An 18,994-nucleotide genomic window follows, 5' to 3' on the forward strand; every position below is an offset into this window, starting at 1 on the left:
ACTTGTTTTTCCAATGATTTATCTCTAGAAAATAAGAAGTGTAAACCTGCTTAAATTGTTTATCTAGTTCCGTGATCTCGTGTTCTCTCCAATTCATTTGAAACCAATACAATCCTCCCAAAAAAGCCAAAGTAATTCGGTAATATTTGTGTATGTGTGTTATAGTTTCCAAAAGCATATGCTTCTATCGTACCCCTTGTTCATGTGCCCTTACATGTGTGTAGGTTGACCCATGGATATAGGGGTTTGGGTAAGCACCACTATTGATCTTGAGCATACACCTGCCAACCATTTTCATGGTATGTCTTCTTCTCATTGTTCGATTATAATGAAAGAATTCATATTGGTTATAACCGCATGAACAATTGTTGATTTCCTTTCAACAATAAAGGTCGAAGACTTTTTCCACTTTGATGGCGTCATGGAGGGTCTCGAACCAGCCAAGGAAGAGCGACTTGATGTAGGGAAGCACGGGGGCGAGGTTCAATTCGAGCATCTCCCGCTCGAGCAGGTGGTACTCCTCGGCGGCGCGCACCCAGGCCTCCATCCCGACCTTGACCTGCCACTATTGTTGGTGCTCCACCCTCCTCACCCGCCCCCGCTCCACAAACCCTCTATAGCTCCTCCACCACCTGCGTTTCCAGCATCTCCTCCACCTGCGCGGCATCCAGCTCCTCCCTCTCCGGCTGCGGATCTAGTAGGAGTCGGCGGGGGAGTTGAGGAATGTGAAGAGGTCAAGTGTCGTCGTGGTGAATCAACAGATGCCATAGGGTGGCTTAAGTTGGAATGATGTGTACCGAGGGAACCGGAGGAGGGGGGGATGCAGACGAGACTCACTCAAACACACACACAAACATGGCGATGTACCCAGGTTCAGGGCCCTCGTGAGGAGGTAAAGCCCCTACTCCTGCATGCTTTTACTATATGATCTCAACAAGGAGCTACCGGGTGTTTCACTTAGCCTTCTGGCCAGAGGTAGAAGAAGAACTAGAGGTAGAAGATGAAGCGTACGGCTTAAACTGGGAATCGAGCCATCCCCTGCAAGGGAAGTGCCCCTCTCCTTATATAGGGGAGAGGAGGCTTACAAGGGAAGGAACCCCCAAGGAATCTATGCCTACCTAAGCTAACTTTATAAAGCTTCTTTGGCTCAGGCCATGATGTTCCCTTCTGCGGCCTTTGTCTGGTGACACCTCTTGGTCGGCCTACGGCTGTTTAATCGTCAGCAGCTTGCTTTTGGCTTCAGAGCTTCGTATAAAGCTGATCCCGCATACATCACCTTGGTCCTGTACCGGACGACCGGATCTTTGACCTGTAGTAGACCGTTGGTCTTATGTCGGATCGCCATACCGGCATACTCTTGGTATCCCGGTCTAGGCAGACCCGTATCTCGGATTCTTATGCCGGATTATCTTCCAGGTTCCCTTATGTCGGAAACTCCTATCTCTTATTGGTATTCCGGACGGGTGAACTTTGGGTTACCCGACATCCTTGAGACCATCATGCCGTACTCCGGCATAACCTAAACTATTCGATATAAACATCTTATGCCGCTAACTATAGCCCAGGTTAGCCTACCGGGGGTTATCCTCCCGACATTAGTCTCCGAAGCTGGTGTGGTCCAGCGGCATTAGCTGATGGGCCACGGCAGGTTCTCCATCCGACATTAACTTTCCCGCCGGATTAAATATCCCGGACTCTTTTAGACATGACCATCTCCCTCGCTGGCATAGTTCTCATCCGAATCAACTGAGCGATACTTAGTGAGAAATCGCCGACGGCGTTCGGCATCGCCTGCGCCACTAACAGGGAATATATGGGAACTCACCAATTGTCAGTGGCAGCGGTCACTGTTACTGACCGATAGACCCCTGTGAAGTCAAATCGAAACCGCCGCAGTAATCATGATGTTTTTACTGATAAACGTGTGCATTTAATACGGCGCACGACATCCGCGTGGCCTTTGGTGTGGCCGTGTACGCCCTTTCACCGCACATGATCGGTGCGGTTACAACTCCTGCGGCCGCACCGGATCCGCGACCCACGACCTCCTCGGGGACTATAAATACCCCCGTCGGTCACTTTCTTTATTTTGACCGCACTTCTTCTTCCTCCTCCTTCGTTTCCCTCGAACGGTTCGTCTCCATCGCCGGTTGGGAGCCTGCGGTGGAGCGCCGCTGCGAGGATCCTCGCCCTCTTTTCCGCCGCAGCATCGGTGGAGGCTGCACCGCCGCCATCGATCCCTTCTTCAGCGACCTAAATCAACCACGGTAGGTTCGATCTGGCCCCTTCTCCTTTGCTTGTTGGATAGAATCTGTCTGCCATTGTTCTAGTTCTGTGTTGTTGGTGCTTTGGGTTGCCTTTTTCTTCTAGGTTCTCACATTTTCCTTCCGATTTCTTTCGTTTTGCAGATCTCCTTTTCTAGTTAGTGAAGCATAGGTCCGGTTCCTTCTACTCCTCTCCCTGAGTTCATCGACGAGAAGTCCTCGGAAGAACAGATCCTCACTGCCATTCCCTTATCTGAGGAGGCCGAGGGGGCCGATGGGGCCGAAGGGGCCGATGATCCTGCGCCAGTGCCCGGCGCACGCGCCAGACACGTGGGCTGGGAGGGCTCCAATGTGCGCCCAGTAGAGATAGATTGGCTCTACAAAACCAAGCGTATTCCCCCCAAGTCACTTGTAGACTTCCTGAGGGTGAATTAGAGCCAATCCCTAGGGACGGGGAAGTAGTTGTGTTTGTCGCGCACTTTGCGCGCGGCTTTGGGCTTCCAGCGAGCGGCTTCTTCCGCGCGTTCCTTGATAAGTACCGGCTTCAGCCCCACCATCTTCCGGCCAATGCTTTTACGGTCCTTTCATCCTTTGTAGCCTTCACCGAGGGTTATCTCGGTCTCTGGCCCAATATCGAGCTGTGGGCATGGCTTCACAACCTGAGGACTCAATCCGTCCAGGATAAGTCCGTTCCTCCTCCGCATAAGCCGATGGTGACCTGCGGTGCGGCTATGGTTATGCCGCGCAGGTGGAGATGGGGGCGAGGAGGAGCGGCATGCGCGGGATTGGGCTGCGCTCCGGCGGTCGAAGTTTGGTGGGAGAAACCTCGGTAGAACCTTGGCTTGTTGGAGGGAGGAGACGACGGACGACGGGGAGGAGGAAGGAAGGAAGAAGGGGAAATATCGTTCGCGGAGAGTGCTCGCGTGGCCGTTGGATCGTCTCGCGATTGTGTCCGACGGCGGGGATGCGTGCCAACTTCGCGACTCGAATTGTAAACGTGGAGGAGTGTGGCTGGCCATGGATAAGGCTGTGTTCTTGGTAAGTTTCTGCCGGTTTAGGACAGCTCTATCCTAGTAACTTAATTCCCTGATTCAGAGAGGGGAAGAAGTACTTGATCTTCCATCTGCCCACCCTAGTTCTCATTGTTCTTCATGTACTGCTATGCCAGCTTATAAGACAGAAATTTCATAGACACCATGTTCTGCGCACATGCAGGGTATGGAATCGACCACATGGATAACTTGTTTATAGAACTAGGCGTGTAATTAGAGCGTCTCAAGCACTACTTTTTTTTAGATATAAGGCAACTTTATTGCCCGACTTTAACTTAATAAAGCCCATGAAAACGATGTTCTCTCGAGCACTACTCGTGCCAGAAAAGAATCATTCTGCATAAACCCAGTGGCCACGTGGTTCTAGAGTTCTTACCAGTCCACCTAGAGAAATCAGCAATCATCATCCTGGAAGTGAAAAAAACGCATTTTCGTCATTTTGGCTTTCACTGTGAAATTCATTAACTAAAAATATTTGAAGTCATTTATAGTATATTGAAGAAAGTATATATTTTATAGTGTAACTTTTATTTGAGTTCGTTTTGAATAATGAATACTAGGCAAACTTTTACTTTTTTCATTATTTCCTTTATTTGCAAAATGTTATCAAGCAAACAAAAAGTATTGTCACATCAGTATCCAAACAAATTAATTGTTTCTAAAAATAATTTTTTGGTGCTCTTTTTTTCTTACAAAAAGTTACAATTTGCCGGTTTTAGTCAGTACTTTTATTGAACGCTCCTTCTTTATAAGATCAGGCTAAGGTGCTAGATCAACAATCTTGTAGCGATTGTTGATTTGCATGTCGAGCTTCGCTTGGTCATCAAATCCTGGCCGGGCCAATCCATTTATACTAAATAATTTTACTTCTTCTTAACTATTTTGCCACTAAATATATATAGTTTGTTTTGATATACATTATTTGACATACTATCTTAAATAATAATTTTATTTTCATTAGGAATGCATACATGCTAAGTATATTAAGGTACATGTTAGTTGATACGTCTCAAACGTATCTATAATTTCTTATGTTTCATGCTACTTTTATGATGATACTCACATGTTTTATACACATTATATGTCATATTTATGCATTTTCCGGCACTAACCTATTGACGAGATGCCGAAGAGCCGATTCTTTGTTTTCTGCTTTTTTTGGTTTCAGAAATCTTACAAAGGAAATATTCTCGGAATTGGACGAAATCAACGCCCAGGGTCCTATTTTTCCACGAAGCTTCCAGAAGAACGAGGGAGAAACGAAGTGGGGCCACGGGGCGCCGCCACACTAGGGCGGCGCGGCCTAAGGGGGGCCCACGCGGCCCTAGCGTGTGGGGCCCCCGTGCCTCCTCCGACTCCGCCCTTCCGCCTACTTAAAGCCTTCGTCGCGAAACCCCAAGTACCGAGAGTCACGATACGGAAAACCTTCCAGAGACGCCGCCGCCGCCAATCCCATCTCGGGGGATTCAGGAGATCGCCTCCGGCACCCTGCCGGAGAGGGGAATCATCTCCCGGAGGTCTCTTCATCGCCATGATCGCCTCCGGATCGATGTGTGAGTAGTTCACCCCTGGACTATGGGTCCATAGCAGTAGCTAGATGGTTGTCTTCTCCTCATTGTGCTATCATGTTAGATCTTGTGAGCTGCCTATCATGATCAAGATCATCTATTTGTAATGCTACATGTTGTGTTTGTTGGGATCCGATGAATATTGAATACTATGTCAAGTTGATTATCAATCTATCATATATGTTGTTTATGTTCTTGCATGCTCTCCGTTGCTAGTAGAGGCTCTGGCCAAGTTGATACTTGTAACTCCAAGAGGGTGTATTTATGCTCGATAGTGGGTTCATGCCTCCATTGAATGCGGGACGATGTGATGAAAGTTCTAAGGTTGTGGATGTGTTGTTGCCACTAGGGATAAAACATCAATGCTTTGTCTAAGGATATTTGTGTTGATTACATTACGCACCATACTTAATGCAATTGTCTGTTGTTTGCAACTTAATACTGGAAGGGGTTCGGATGATAACCTGAAGGTGGACTTTTTAGGCATAGATGCATGCTGGATAGCGGTCTATGTACTTTGTCGTAATGCCCTGATTAAATCTCATAGTAGTCATCGTGACATGTATATGCATTGTTATGCCCTCTCTATTTGTCAATTTCCCAACTGTAATTTGTTCACCCAACATGCTATTTATCTTATGGGAGAGACACCACTAGTGAATGGACCCCGGTCCATTCTTTACATCTGAAATACAATCTATTGCAATACTTGTTCTTTACTGTTCTTCGCAAACAAACATCATCTTCCACACTATACATCTAATCCTTTGTTTACAGCAAGACGGTGAGATTGACAACCTCACTGTTACGTTGGGGCAAAGTACTTTGATTGTGTTGTGCAGGTTCCACGTTGGCGCCGGAATCCCTGGTGTTGCGCCGCACTACACTCCGTCACTAACAACCTTCACGTGTTCCTTGACTCCTACTGGTTCGATAACCTTGGTTTCTTACTTAGGGAAAACTTGCTGCTGTACGCATCACACCTTCCTCTTGGGGTTCCCAACGGACGTGTGTCAACTAACTACACGCCAGCAGTACTCCTCGACGGCGCGCGCCCAGGCCTCCATCTCGACCTTGACCTGCCACTGCAGCCGGTGCTCCGCCCTCCTCGCCCGCCCCCACTCCACAACCCTCTATAGCTCCTCCACCACCCGTGCTTCCAGCTCCTCCTCCACCCGCGCAACATCTAGCTCCTCCCTCTAGGGGATCTGGTAGGAGTCCGCGGGGGAGCTGAGGAACGCGAAGAGGTCGACCAATCGAAGCCTTCGGTGGTGGGGGTGGGAGCGGCGAGGCTCCCGGCCCCGGAGAGGGAGGGGAGGAGCATGAAAGGGCGAAGCGGGGGCGCGATGGTACGGATAGGCGACGGAGGTGGGGGCGCGCATGTGGAGATGTCGGAGAGGAGGAGCGGCAACCGGGATTGGGCTCAGGATTGCACTCCGGCGGTTAGCATTTGGTGGGATCGAGCAGCTGAGGAGGAGGAGGGGGAACCTCAATAGAACCTTGGAGGGAGGAGACGGCGGGTAGGTGATAAGCATCTCCAGCAGAGCCCGTAAACACGTGAACTGAAAATTCGGAGTTCAGTTCACCGAACTCGTGTTTACGGAGACGGCGGGGAGGTGATAAGCATCTCCAGCAGAGCAGAACCCGTAAAACACAACTGAAAAAATACATTTGAAATATCGCAAGGAAATTAGTCGATGATCATATATATAGATGGATTTGACGCTCCGATTGAGCATCATAAGTTACATAATTTGATAAGATAACCTAAATTACTTAGTACACCGGCGAACGCTAACTAGTTTTGAACAAAATGCAGCCAAATTGACCTCTGCGCGCCGGTTCCGGTGGTGGCTGATACGTCTCCGACGTATCGATAATTTCTTATGTTCCATGCCACATTATTGATGATATCTACATGTTTTATACACATTATATGTCGTATTTATGCATTTTCCGGCACTAACTTATTAACGAGATGCCGAAGAGCCAGCTGCTGTTTTCTGCTGTTTTTGGTTTCAGAAATCCTACAAAGGAAATATTCTCGGAATTGGACGAAATCAACGCCCAGGGTCCTATTTTTGCACGAAGCTTCCAGAAGACCGAGGGGGAAAGGAAGTGGGGCCACGAGGCGCCGACACAACAGGGCGGCGCGGCCTGGCCCTTGGCCGCGCGGCCCTGGTGTGTGGGGCCCTCGTGTGGCCCCCCGCGTTGCCCTTCCGCCTACTTAAAGCCTTCGTCGCGAAACCCCCAGTACCGAGAGCCACGATACGGAAAACCTTACTGAGACGCCGCCGCCGCCAATCCCATCTCGGGGGATTCTGGAGATCACCTCCGGCACCCTGCCGGAGAGGGGATTCATCTCCCGGAGGACTCTTCACCGCCATGGTAACCTCCGGAGGGATGAGTGAGTAGTTCACCCCTGGACTATGGGTCCATAGCAGTAGCTAGATGGTTGTCTTCTCCTCATGTGCTTCATTGTCGGATCTTGTGAGCTGCCTAACATGATCAAGATCATCTATCTGTAATTCTATATGTTGTGTGATCCATGGGAACTCTCTATCGATTTTTCTCCATTGGGATCCATCAGCAGGGTGCCTCAACATCACGTCTTTCTTACGGTCTTCTTTGTGCCATCGCAACAACCTAGCGTGCTCTTTATTTCTGAACAAGCGTTTCAGCCGTGGTATTATAGGAGCATACCACATAACCTTGGCAGGAACCCTCTTCCTGGGGCGCTCGCCCTCAACATCACCAGGGTCATCTCGTCTGATCTTATACCGCAATGCAGTGCACACCGGACATGCATCCAAATTCTCGTACTCACCACGGTAGAGGATGCAGTCATTAATGCATGCATGTATCTTTTGCACATCTAATCCTAGAGGGCAGACAATCTTCTTCGCTTCGTACGTACTGGCGGGCAATTCGTTACCCCTTGGAAGCTTCCTCTTAATTATTGTCAGCAACTTTCCAAATCCTGAGTCAGTGACACCGTTCTCTGCCTTCCATTGCAACAATTTCAATGTGCTGCCTAGCTTTTTATGGCCATCTTCGCAAGTTGGGTATAACAATTTGTTGTGATCTTCTATCATCTTGTTGAAGGCCAACCTTTCCTTTTCAGTTTCACATTCTCTCCTTGCATCAGCAATGGCCCGACCAAGATCATCATCAGCAGGCTCATCTGGTGCCTCTTGATCTTCTGCTTCATTGTCTTCATTGCCTTCTGCAGTATCACCGTATTCAGGGAAATTGGGATAACCGTCATCATCCTCTTCCTCTTCTTCATTCTCTTCCATCATAACCCCCTCTTTCTCCGTGCTTGGTCCAACAATAGTAACTGGGCATGAAACCGTTCCGCAGAAGGTGGCCGTGAATGGTACTCGAGTGAGCGTAATTTACGATATTCTTGCAGTCAACACATGGACAATACATGAAGCCACCATGTTTGTTTGCCTCAGCCACGGCCATAAAATTACTCAGGCCCGAAGTGAACTCGTCAAAGCGTCGGTCAATGTACATCCATTGCCGATTCATCTGCATGATATAATTAAGCTTATCAAAAACCATCAGAACATCACGATGTATATATATATATATACACATGCATTTTATCAATTACAGATGAAAGGATAAAGTTGTTAACCTCGATGGAGAAGGAAAAAGCAAGTTAAGTATGGCTTGATTTGTGTAAACTCAAGTGGCAAATCCTCTTAAGCATTTCATCGAACACCTCTTGTGCATGTGAAGAAGAGAGCAAAGCAATACACCCCTCTTGTGAAGAAAGTGAAAAAATGGCTAAGTGTGGCTCACACTTGGGCAGGGGCAAATATAGGCAGATTGGGGACTTTGTCCCGGTTTGTAATACAAACCGGATCCAAAGGGTGGGCCTTTGGTCCCGGTTTGTACTACAAACCGGGACTAAAGGGTCCCGAGGCCTGACACGGCCTGCCGCGCCCTGCCACCGACCCTTTAGTCCCGGTTTGTAGTACAAATCGGGACCAAAGGCCGCTAACGGACAGGCGCCAGCGGGTGGGGTCGCCCAGCGCGAAACGAACCGGGACCAATGCTCACCTTTAGTCCCGGTTTGGTTCAGAACGGGGACATTTGCTCCCAGGGGCTTGGGACCAAAGGCCTCTTCTCCACTAGTGGTCTTCTTGGATCTGATAGACCCTTCTAGCTATCTCCTTTGTATTCAACATTTGTTTCCCTTTAAGTGCTTCATTCCATGATTGCCCTAGCTCGTATAACATTCTTATCAGGAGCGAGGTTGTATCTTCTTTCAAACAATTGAACACATCAAGCATCCAAACTCAGGTTCGGTACGTCTCTCCTTTTCTCCACAAGACGTGGCCATTTCTTTTTTTGATATGCTCCAGTTCCAACCATATCTCCTTCGCATATGCACACTCTCAGAAACAATGTGCAAATATTTCTTAAGGATGGCAATAGTTACCCACGGGTAAGGGTACCTACAGTACCGTACCCGCATGGGCAGGGTTACGCACACTTTTTATACCCATGGCTAGTACCCACGTCCTACTCGTTAAGTCATGAGTAGGGCATGCGTATAACATTATACCTGTGCATATACTCATACCCTACTCATTTATACTGACATGTGGACCTTACCCGTGGAGCTCCGACCTATGCAGCGGAGCAGCCATCAGTTGTCATCAATTGTTAATTTGTCACGTGACTCGTCTACTCTTGTTGACTTACGAGTTTTGAGTTCGGAACTGTGATTTCTAAATTAAAATAATTGTCTGATACTCAACTACCTGTTATTGAATTGAGATAGTTGATTTTCTTGTCAAATGTGCTATCGGTGAATGTAGAATTGTGAATAACTTGTGTACTATTTGATCTAGCCGCTAGGTACCAATGGGTATGGGTACCGCCGGGTATGGGTATGGGTAAAGTTTCATACCCGTGGGACGGGTAGGGGTAAAATTTTGTATCCACTAACTATACGGATATGAGTATGATACTAGCACAAATGCCCGTGCGTTGCACCGGGATAAATAGTATCTGTGTTGTGGATGTGATAAATACTCAACTGAATTTTATATATTGAATAGATTTTTGTTTTAAAGTTTAGCGACCAGGTTCGAATACAATTTTGATTAAATAAAATTAGTATTTTTTGTTCAATCTTATTTTTATTTTGTAAGATAATAAAGTTTTTTCCTATTTATTTGCACGTTTTCCTATTAAATTGCATCTAATCTTAACGGTGAAAAAAAACTTCAACTTGTTTCAAGAAATAACAAAAAAAGACCTAATTATATTCACCTAGCCTAAGCTTCTTAAATTAGTGGGAAAAAAATCCGACCTCAACCAATAGACATTGTGTACAAATGTCAGCAATGCTAAAACTGGGCAGGTACGGATTTTGCAAGTTAACCTGCAGCTTATAGCCGATTCAAGGATAGTTGAAGTCAATTTATTCCTCTTGCACGCATCAGGTAGGTGTGTTTGTTATTTTTTTTGGCCCCATCCACAGCCGAAATAAAAACCGATTTTTCTCTAGTTATTTCCTATATTAAAACTATGTTAAATGGCTTTAAAACAAAGCAGAAAATAAAAACAGGAAAAAGGTTTTATTAAAAAAAACAGGGGAGAGGAGCTCTCCAACCTGGCCAGGCCAGACCCAGCCCAGCCGGCGGCCCAACAACCCAGCACAGCCCACCCCGGGCCAAACCCTAGCCCCCACCGACAGCCTCCTGGCTGTTTTGCACCCCACAGCCCCGCCGCCGGCCTCTTTTCACCCCCCAGCTTCTTCCCTTTTCCTCTCAGGTCCCTCATCCTCTCTTTCTCTGTGGTCTGTGCCCGAGAACTGTGCCCGAGAACCCCACCCGAGCCGCTCGTCCCCATCCTCTCTTAGCTGGCTCCGCCTACTCACCGCCGCCAACCGCGCTGCCGCTGCGTCCCCGCGCCGACGTCGTCAACCCCGACCTCCTCATGTCCTCGCGCGGACGTCGCTCAGCTCCGCCGTCGACCTCCGTTCTGTCCTCAAGGCCGCCGCGTCTCGCCCCGGGGCTGCCCGCGCACCAAGCGCAGGCCCCGAGCTCTCCTCCCTCCGCGCTCGTCCCGCGCCGCCTGCCAGGGTCAACGTCGCCGCCTCCTCTCAGTACCCTAGCGCGCCGCCTTCGAGTTCTGCCGGTCGCCGTCACGACCGCCTCTCATCCTTGCTCAAATTCCTCGCCCGCAGGCCGCGCCGCCCCTTTTAGCTCTCCTCACCCGCACACACAGGCCCGCGATGCGATGCTTTCTTCCGTGCAATTTCCTCCTTTAATCTGCTTCTTTAATTTCCTCCTTTAATTCCCGTCCGTTCCCAAATTATGTGGACGTGATCCTTTCCTTCTTTTAGTTCCGTCCATCTTTGCTGATATTTGTCAGCTTGTTATAACCCAGAAGATTTAGGCATATAAACTGGTGGATTTCGTTCTATGCGAGCGAGGTGGGACTATTGATTTCCTGTGTGAACCAGCGCTGCGATATTTTTGGACTATTGATTTCCTGAACCAGCGCTGCGATATTTTTGGACTATTGATTTCCTGAACCAGCGCTGCGATATTTTTGGCCAAAAAAGCCCAGTGGTAGCCCTGTACGCGGCCCTCTCGAGGGAAAGGATGAACCGGTAGCCTGGCAGAACGAATCGGTATGGTGGCAACTTGATGTATTATGCGATTTGGTGGGAGGGTAAAACGGTCCAAAAAAATGTTGGACGAAAATTTTGGCAGAAACCTTAGCTCCTTTATTATTAGGTATAGATTGCTCTGTCCTACCCATTGCCATCCTTATTCTTCCCTTCAACAGTAGTGACACAAAACATTTCCTTTTATCTTCCTTCTTGATAATTCAGCTCCCACCCCTACACTTCGTTGGGCCAATCTCCAAGAATGGATCTTCATCTTCCCTCGGACATTTGAGCCCCACAGTTTTGTTAATGTGTATAACTTCAGACTGTTGGTTGCATTGGGTAGTGCATTAAGCTTGACATGGTATCATAGTGAAATATGATTTTTTTTTTCCGAACGCACAACTCCATACTCTGTCCATGTACAAGTCCTCTTGTGCCTATCTCTGAGTTTCACGTATTGACTTTTCTCTTCTCCTGTCACACGCGAGGAGGTTGTTAATGTGTATAAGTTGAAAGATTGCGGAATATGATTGTATTGATATGCGGTAATTGATTGATTACATTGAGCCTCTTGGGCTGTTTATATAGTAGAGATGACTTGGAGGGCAAGAAGCCTAGTAGAGATAGAATTGGAGTACAATCTTAAACTACCTAATATAAGTAAACGTAATATACTCTAACACCCCCCCCCCCCCCCCGCAGTCGGATCGGTAGTGACGCGGATGGTCCGACTGGAGAAGAAGCCGAAGACGTGGTGTAGCCCTTGATGCCGATGTCGATGAAGCCATTGTTTGTCGTGGTGTATGGTGCCGTGTTTGATGTAGTCGCCTTGGAGAATGTAGTTGAGGTAGATGGTGTTTTGGTCGTTGTCGTCGTTGAGCCCGGGAAGACGCTCGAAAGGAGGGAGACGATGTCGTAGTTGTTGTGGTCGAAGTAGTAGTCGACACGCCGCGTCGAGCTTGCCGGGCTCGGGAGCGCGCCGGGGACGAAGGCACGCGCCGGTGTTGCCGATGCGGACGTGCGAAGACAGGGACCACCATAAGCCATGCGCGCCAGAATTGGATGAAGTAGCAGAGAAGGCCTCCGTGATCGGTCGGTGTGTAGAAGTTGTCCGCCGATTGTCGGAGTAAACGAAGTAGCTTTAAGAAGAAAAATTAAGCACGGGCGTGCAAATAAAAATAGACTGCAACTCTGGCGGCGAGGTCGTGGTGGACGAAGACGACGATGTAGTTGTTGAAGTATATTCCGGGGATTAAACCCGGGTTCCGCGTAGATTGTCGCGGTGTCGAAGAAGATCCCCGTTGGTGTTGACGATGACCATGAGTGTTGGCGACGATGCAGTTGTCGGCGATGACCAGCGACGATGGCTCGACGTACATCGGATTATTTGGTGGCTAAAGAGAGAGAAAGAAACATATCTAAATCGAAAATTGCTAAACTATGAAACTAATCTAAAGAGAAACCTAGCTACGAGATTGGATGCCCCCGGCGGAGATCATGGAGATCGATCTCCCCGGGGGCGGCGGAAGCAGTGGGTGGCTAAACCCTAGGTCGCGGAAAGAACCGCTCTGATACCATGAAAGATTGCGGAATATGATTGTATTGATATGCGGTAATTGATTGATTACATTGAGCCTCTTGGGCTGTTTATATAGTAGAGAAGATTTGAAGGGCAAGAAGCCTAGTAGAGATAGAATTGGAGTACAATTTTAAACTACCTAATATAACTAAACGTAATATACTCTAACATGAATAGGCTAACCCTTTTCATCAGTTCGGACTATTGGTTGCGTTGGCTAGTGTGTTAAGCTTGACAAGTTTCATCGAGCCACGATGAAAATCGACTAAAGAAGATGACGATCCGCCCATCTTGCCATAGAAAAGGACATACTCTTCAAACCTTTTGCATTTATAGGCTGGTCTGTGAAAAGCCCATTTGCTGTCCAGTTCCATGCTATGTAGTCTTCTCCTTCCCAATTACCCACCCTTACACGTAGGATGTCTTCAGCATCAGATTTACTGAAAATTGTATTCTCCATCAACGTAGCTAGTCGTGGAAAAAAGGGAATATTGATGCCGTGCATGTCGAATACATACAAGTTCACTTGACCTGTTGGCACGCGAATTTGTCCAAGAAAAATCATCTCTGCAAAAGAAGCACGATATTAGTTTTTGAACGGACTGAAAGCATGCATGCACGATCACCACATAGAACTATACGCACAAACTGAGAATCTTAAGCAGTAAACAGGGGTACGTGGAGACTGGCCCCAGGCCACCCCGGCCATGGCCCGGGGCGTGGCTGCGTTTTTCTTCGTTGACTGTAGCTACAGTGCTCTGAAGGTGGCCTGAGGCGTCCCGTCGTCCTGGCTACGCTAGTGACTACAAGGGCTGATGTGTTTGGTAGCGGTGAAACCTGTCGAGAATCAACGCGGAAGACATCTCTGTCCAAGTTCGGCGAGAATAGCATATAGCCGCACTTTAAGACCGAATGTCAAGCTGGTCGCTGCAGGACTTTTACTTAGATTTTTTTTTTTTTTTTTTTTTTTGAACGGGGAAGGGCCTCAAAAGGCCCATGAAACTGCACTAAATATCAGCGGTAGACTTACAAGTTACATAAAGGACCTTCCCAAAGAAAGAAATAATAACAAGGTCCCAACTTCTTTCGAAGAAGCCCCTACAAAAAACTGACAAAAAGCCATCGGGTCCTTCTTCTTCGTCACCGCCTGCGCTGATGAACCTGCGAGCACGGCGACCCATTCCAGCGCCGGGGACTACACCACTTGGCCTGAGATGAGCTTGAATCGTCGCGTCGAGGACTTTTACTTAGATGTGAGGTCCAAAGCCGCACATTAAGACATGAGATGCCAGTATGTGGTCGTAAGGCGGCATCTGTTTTTAAACCCGGGCCAGCTGAGTACCCAGCTCACACTTCACAGCTCCTCTAGCTCTCACACACTGTCACGGACACCACCAGCCGGCAAAATCCTGCTGACGCGTGTTCTGCTCCGGACACCGGAGGTGCGCTATACTCTCCATCTCCTTATTCACGTATTTTCCTTTCACATGAGTGCGTCTTGCTGCCTGACTTGTAACAGTACTTCAGTTCATTTACGTGATCACTTGGCGTATGCAGTCATATCACCTAGTGCGGTCATGGCGAATTCCACGGTGCCCCCACCGCTGCATCGCCTGGTTCTCTCGTCTGTCCTGCTGCTTCTTCTCCTCCTTGCTTCTAGGCAAGCCGAGGGCCATGCCATGCCACGTCGAGGCACTTCGCTGAGATCTCAAGCCAGGGCACTTCTCCGCTGGAAATCATCTGTCACGTACTCATCCAAACACCAGCTTGGAACCTGGAGAGATGACGGCATGTACCCGTGCAACTGGACCGGCATCACCTGCGGCGACACTCGGTCACGCGGAGGAACCACAGCTAAGGTCATCCGAGGGATTTCCCTTGGTGGCGCTGGCCTTGTAGGACAACTCGGCCTTGCCCGAGATTCCAGTCACTCCCATACCTCGTCAACCTCGACCTCAGCAATAACTTCCATCTCTCTGGTGCCATCCCTCCTGGCATCAGTTCTCTGTCCATGCTTTCCAGCCTCAACTTCTCCGGTGATCAGCTTGGTGCGCAAATACCTGAATCAATTTGCAACCTGGCGAGGCTCACACACATTGACCTCTCGTTCAACAATCTGACCGGCCAAATCCCTCCTGCCTTGGCTAATCTCTCAAGACTTGTTTTTCTTTATATGAATGGGAATAGGCTCTCAGGTAACATACCATGGCATCTCGGACAGCTTCAAAACATAAGGAAGATGGAATTGAGTTACAATATCCTCTCTGGCCAAATACCTTCCTCCCTTACAAACCTAACGAATCTCTACTATCTTGGCCTCTGTGGAAATAGTCTGTCAGGACCCATACCTGAAGCGCTAGGACAAGTCCAAAATCTACAAGAACTATACTTGCACAAAAACAATCTGGACGGCACAATTCCGCCCTCCCTCGGAAACCTCACAATGCTCAAGGTCATGTACATATATATAAATCAGCTCACTGGTCCGATCCGGGTAGAGCTTGCGAGGATCTCGAGCTTGACTGAGCTGGATTTTTCAGAGAATCGTTTGACCGGCTCCATTCCTTCTAGTGTTGCTGGAAATCTTACTTTGATGACCTTTTTTTCTGTTTGGAGTAACCTCCTTACTGGATCCATCCCTCATGAGTTTGGAAAACTCGTGAATCTGGAAAAACTCTACCTCACAGAAAATTTCATAGCGGGATCAGTACCGCCAAGTTTAGGGAACATTTCTTCACTTCGTCAAATAGCAATAAATAGCAATATTCTCTCTGGGGAATTGCCGACTGAGTTTGGAAATCTGGCAAATTTAGAATTACTTCACGTCTATGAAAACCAATTGTCCGGCTCAATCCCTCAGAGTTTTGGAAGACTGAGTGAGAATGACAGATATGCGACTATTCATGAACCAGCTCTCCGGACCTATTCCTTCGGTACTCTCCAACCTTACCAATTTGGTCATCATTGCACTGAATGACAACTATTTGATTGGGCGCTTGCCAGATTTGTGCCAAAGTAAAAAACTACAGATTTTTCGAGTTTTTAAGAACAGTCTGGATGGTCCTGTTCCTAAAGGTTTGAGGGATTGCAGTTCACTAACATCCCTCGAAATCAGCCATAATCAGATTGAGGGAGACATATCTGAAGCATTTGGGGTGTATCCACATCTCATTGATATCAATTTATCTTCAAACCGGTTTGCAGGCCAGCTCTCGCCAAAGTGGGGCTCATGTCAAAACTTGACAAGTATTAGTTTTGCAAACAACATGATAGAAGGCAATATACCTTCTGAGCTTGGGGAGCTAGAAAATCTTGGAAGGCTCCTACTTCATTCCAATAGGTTGACCGGTGAGATACCACCAGAAATTGGCAATTTGATGAGCATGTACTGGATGAATTTAAGAAACAATCAACTATTTGGCCCGATTCCTAAGCAAATTGGGCAGCTTAGCAATCTTGAGATTATTTATTTGTCAGACAACCTATTGAGTGGTAAAATACCAAAAGAGATTGGAAATTGTGTGAAACTACAGTTATTACAAATGGATAACAACAACCTTAGTGGAAATCTGCCGGTTAATTTGGGACATTTAACTTCCCTGCAAAGCATGCTTGATCTTAGTATGAATAGTCTCAGTGGACCAATACCACCAGAACTTAGCAAGCTAGTGTTGTTGATGTTTGTAAACTTCTCACACAATCAATTCAGTGGTGCCATCCCTGTCTCACTTGCAAGCATGCAAAGCTTATCAGTGTTTGATGTATCATACAACTTCCTAGAAGGTTCTGTACCAAAAGGGTTCCACAATGCATCCGCTGAATGGTTTCTCCACAACAATGGTCTTTGTGGAGACCTTGTTGGTTTGTCTCCTTGTGATTTTCCCCTAGTTGATCATAGGCAAAAGCATCAAAATTTCATACTATTGGCCGGTCTTTCTATGTTTGTCACTACTATTGCAATAGCAGTTGGTGTAATTGCTTGTTTTGTTTGCCGCAAGGAAGTATCCAAACAATCTGATGACATGAACAAAAGGGATGTGTTCTCTGTTTGGAACTTTGATGGTAGAATGGCATTTGAGGATATTATCAATGCAACTGAAAATTTTGATGAGAAGCATTGCATTGGAGAAGGATCATATGGTCGTGTTTATAAAGCAGAACTTCAAGATGAACAAGTGGTTGCAGTAAAAAAACTCCATGCAGGAAATGATGAGGCACATGATGAAGAAAGATTCCAGCACGAGATTGAAATGCTAACAAAAATTCGCCAACGCAGCATAGTAAAGTTATATGGATATTGTTCACATCCAGGGTACCGATTCCTTGTATGCCAGTTTATAGCTAAAGGAAATCTAGCTTCTATCTTAGGCAATGAAGAACAAGCAGTCCAGTTCCACTGGCAAAGAAGGATAACTCTTATAAGAGATGTGGCTCAAGCAATCACTTATCTTCATCATGATGTTCAGCCACCCATAATTCATCGAGACATCACAAGCAGAAACATCTTGCTAGATGTTGACTACAAAGCATTTGTCTCGGATTTCGGTATTGCAAGAATGTTAAAACCGGATTCATCGAATTGGAGTGCACTAGCAGGGACGTATGGCTACATAGCACCTGGTAAGTTTATTCAGTACAATACTATATCCTCTAATAAATTGTTTTGATAGGAATGATCTGCATTAATGCACGCTCCTAATTCTTGTGTTCGTATGGTGGATGCAGAATTTTCCTACACATCTGTAATTACGGAGAAATGTGACGTATATAGCTTTGGTGTTGTGGTGCTTGAGGTGCTGATGGGCAAACATCCAGGAGACGTGCAGAATTTTCTTTCTTCGTTGGGTGACCAATTTCTCCTGGAAGAAATTTTGGATAAACAACTTCCGCAACCTGAAACTGATGAAGCAAAAGACGTGAAGCGGAGCATCTCTGTGGCATTTGACTGTCTGCTTCTTTCACCTAAAGAAAGGCCAAGTATGCTGAAAGTTTACCGAGATCTTGTTATCTGAAGTTACATGTTAAAAATTGTAGATATAGCATCTTTGGCTTGTTTAGTTCAGAATAAACTTAGGCTACCTTAGTTGTCAACGCATCTGTAAGAGAACCAACCTGAGGTTGGGTGGTTAGGAGGATGGTTGTATCCCCAGCCCACCAGAGTTCAAACCCCAGGTTTGACATCTGTGTGTCTCATAAAGGCGGAATATTCATTCAGTGGGAGGCGACGTTCCCGTCGACAGCGAGGCGCCTGTGGTGACTTCGTCAATTTCAAGATCCAATCCGCCGGCTCAGTCTTTCGAAGGTGCTCATAGGGGTAGGGTGTGCGTGTGTGCGTTCATAGGGGTGAGTGTATGCGCGTGTATGTGAGCGTCTGCGTTTGTACTGTGTTCCAAAAAAAAAAAAAAAAAAAAAAAAAACGCATCTGTAAAATAATTACAGTAATTCTATTTTTGTTGGGCATCATAGAATATATGGGCCATGTAGCAAGTGTAACTCCTCTCCCAGCCGGACACAATTGTGTGGAGATGGACAACTCAGGTGTCTAGAGTTCATGGGCGGCCACGCTGTTAGAGTTTGTATAGCCTACGTATTCTACATGTTACGATATGTAACCGAGTCGGTATTATGTAAAGAGGTCTTTTAAGGTACAATTTACTAGTCCTTAATTTAAGGGAGTATTCTGGGCAATTCACATGGTAGGAAAATCATGACAGAGATTTAGATTGATTTGTTACCACAAATGCAATCATACCACATCACAATTTGATATTCCGGTGCTACTTACCAAGCATGCATGTGACTCGATCGACTCTATGACCTTTTTTTTTGTCTAGAAGATTTCATGTAAATTTTGCATAAATTGTGTTCAAATTATAAATACCGAA

At 46.9% G+C, this 18,994-nt stretch overlaps 1 pseudogene; it reads left to right on the forward strand.

The window, feature by feature from the left end:
• Positions 1–14,451: 14,451 nt before the first annotated feature.
• On the forward strand, positions 14,452–18,505 carry LOC127317933 (uncharacterized; annotated as a pseudogene).
• The last annotated feature ends 489 nt before the right edge of the window (positions 18,506–18,994 follow it).

This window comes from Lolium perenne, chromosome 7 (genome assembly GCF_019359855.2).
Source record: "Lolium perenne isolate Kyuss_39 chromosome 7, Kyuss_2.0, whole genome shotgun sequence".
In the NCBI taxonomy this organism is placed as follows: Eukaryota; Viridiplantae; Streptophyta; class Magnoliopsida; order Poales; family Poaceae; genus Lolium; species Lolium perenne.